Below are 3099 nucleotides of genomic sequence, written 5' to 3'. Positions count from 1 at the left end.
TACATCCCTTCTTTAAAAAGTGACGTGACATTTGCTGTCTTCCAGTCTGCCGGGACCTGCCCAGAATCCAAGGAATTTTGGTATATGACCATCAATGCATCAACTATAACTTCTGCCATTTCCTTCAGAACCCTTGGATGCATATAATCAGGACCAGGTGATATGTCTGGGTTTAGTCCCATTAGTTTCTCCATCACTACTTTCTTAGTAACAACCATTTTATCAAGGCCCTCCCAACATTCGCATCTTTAACTCCGCACTTGGGCATGCTGGACCATGAAGACTGACACAAAATATTTGTTCGATGCCTCGGCCATTTCCTTATTTTTTGCTACCAGTTTTCCTTTCTCATTCTCCAAGGGTCCTATGTTAACTCTGGCCACCCTCTTCCGTTTTATATATTTATAAAATGTTTTGATTTCTGTTAAAGTAAATTTTGTGCCAATTTACTTTCATAATCCTTTTTCCCCATTTCTAATTACCCACTTTGTAACCCCTTGTTGTCTCTTAAAATTCTCCCAATCTTCCAGTTTCCCACACCTGCGTCTTCAGTTTTATACTCTCCTTTATTTCCTTTGTTAACCACGGTTGATTTTTCCCTCCCTTGCTGCCCTTTTTCCTAAATCGGAATATATTTTTGTTGAGCATTACAAAATATTTTTTTGAAAATCTTCCACTGTTCCTCAACTGTTTCATCAATTAGCCTGTGCTCCCAGTCCACTCTGCCCAATTCCTCCCTCATCCTATGGTAGTCACCCCTGTTTAAGCATAATATATTAGTTTTAGATCTAACTATTTCCCCTTCCATCTGAATGAGAAATTCAATCATACTATGATCGCTATTTCCCAGATGGTCTCTGACTATTACATCATTTACCTATCTCATTGCACAACACTAGATCCAGGAGAGCATTTTCTCTTGTTGGCTCCTTAACATGCTGCTCAAGAAAGCTATCGCGGATGCATTCTATGAAGTCCTCTTCCAGACTCCTACGACCAACTTGATTTTCCCAATCTATGTGGAAGTTAAAGTCCCCCAAGACTACTGCCGCATCATTATTACATCAATACCACTCTGCTCCTGAACTCGAATCACTGGGGGGGGGGGGGGGGGGGGGGATGTACGTTCTCCCTGCTTCTGATGCCCTGCATCAATTTAATATTCCATGTGTAGTCTCATCAACATCTTCTACAGTTGAAGAATGACATCCCAACTATTGTAGTCAATACCTTAACTGATGAAGGCTGGGACTGCCTAACATCTTCTTCACTATCCTCTTTAGCTGTGCCATCACTTTCATGGAATAACTCAATCATACCCATAAATATCTGTTCCACAACATTCTCCATAGACCAACCAATTATCGTGTAAGTCCTGTCACGTTTAACTTCCAAATGCAAAACCTTACATCTGTCCAAGTTAAATTCCATCTGTGATTCCTTCCCTCACTTTCCCAGTTGATCTACATCCAATTATAATTTCAGATAACCTTCTTCACAGTCCAATATTCCACCACATTTGCTGTCATTGTCGAAATGACTATGCCAACTACATTCTCATCCAAATTGTTAATACCCATAGCAAACAGCAGTGGACCCAACAATGATCCATGCAGCACACCACTGGTTACAGGCTTTCCATCTCAAAAACAACCGTCCATCACCCTCTGACCCTTACCATCAAGCCAATTTTGTATCCAATTGGCTAGCTCACCCTTTTTCCAATGTGTTCTAACATTCCATAATAGTCTAGCATGCCAGACCTAGTCAAAGGCCTCAGTAAATTCCATGTATACAATATCTACTGCTTCAGAGTTGTCAGTCCTCTTGGTTGCCTCTTCATAAAGATTGAAAGATTGATTAAATTCTTGAGACATATTTTCCCATGTGCAAAGCTATGCTATTTATGCAGGTACAGCAGACAGTGAGGAAAGTGAATGGTATTTTGGCGTTCATAGCAAGAAGATTCGAGTACAGGAGCAGAAAGGTTCTACTGAAGTTGTACAGGGCCCTAGTGAGACCACACATGGAGTATTTTATATAGTTTTGGTCACCTTATCTGAGGAAATAAATCCTTGCCATAGAGGGAGGGCAAAGAAAGTTCACTAGATTGATACCAGGGATTGCAGAACTTGCATATGAAGAAAGGCTGGATTGACTAGACTCGTACTTGCTGGAATTTAGAAGATTGAGGGTGGAAGTAGTTGAAGTAGTTGAAGCTGGTTCCTTATCTATATTTAAGAGGGAGTTAGATTTGGCCCTTGTGGCTAAGGGGATCGGAAGTATGGGGGGGGGGGGAAAATCGGAGGTATGGGGAGAAGGCAGATACTGGGTACTGAGTAGATGATCAGCCATGATCAAAATGAATGGTGGTGTAGGCTTGAAGGACCAAATGGCCTACTCCTGCACTATTTTCTATGTTTCTATCCCAAACTAGAATGGACTTTTGAATCCCTCAGTATCCACTCAAATAACATTCCCACCACTAACGTTAAGCTCACCAGTTCACAAGTTTCTTGTTAGAATGCTTCTTAAATAAAGGCACCTTCTAGTCTTCTACTACCTTACCCATGATTAACAGTGATACAAATATATTTGCCAAGGCCTCAGCAATTTCTCCTTAGTTTCCCCCAATGTTCCAGAATACACTTTGTCGGGCCTACCTTTGTGCTCATTAAAACCATAGACAGCTGTCTTTTGTAATGTAGATATGTTTAATGACTATTCTCTTCATTAAATTAAAAATTGTGCTGCCAGAGCTGCTTTAACAGCAGCACTTCCTGGAGAGGAAGGAGCAGATACACAGCACTGCCACATCTTACTGCCTTATCCAGACCTTCGTGGCTCTGTACAGGCTTTAAATGGTCTATTAAAAGGAGCCGATGGTGTGTTTTCTTTAAATTTTGAAACCACAGAGGTCTGTGCCCAAGATGGCAGAATCGGTGCAGGGCAGAGTTTAAAATAATGAGGTGCTGCAGATTCTGGGGGAACAGCAAATTGATGCAGGGCATCAGAAGCAGGGAGAATGCACCCCCCCCCCCCCCCACCCTCCCCCACTGATTAGAAGAAGAATGGGAATTTACCCAACAAGCACGGTGA

The sequence above is a fragment of the Narcine bancroftii genome, chromosome 6, assembly GCF_036971445.1.
Source record: "Narcine bancroftii isolate sNarBan1 chromosome 6, sNarBan1.hap1, whole genome shotgun sequence".
Classification (NCBI taxonomy): domain Eukaryota; kingdom Metazoa; phylum Chordata; class Chondrichthyes; order Torpediniformes; family Narcinidae; genus Narcine; species Narcine bancroftii.
The sequence above is the reverse complement of the archived record's forward strand: the minus strand, read 5'-3'. Positions refer to the sequence as shown.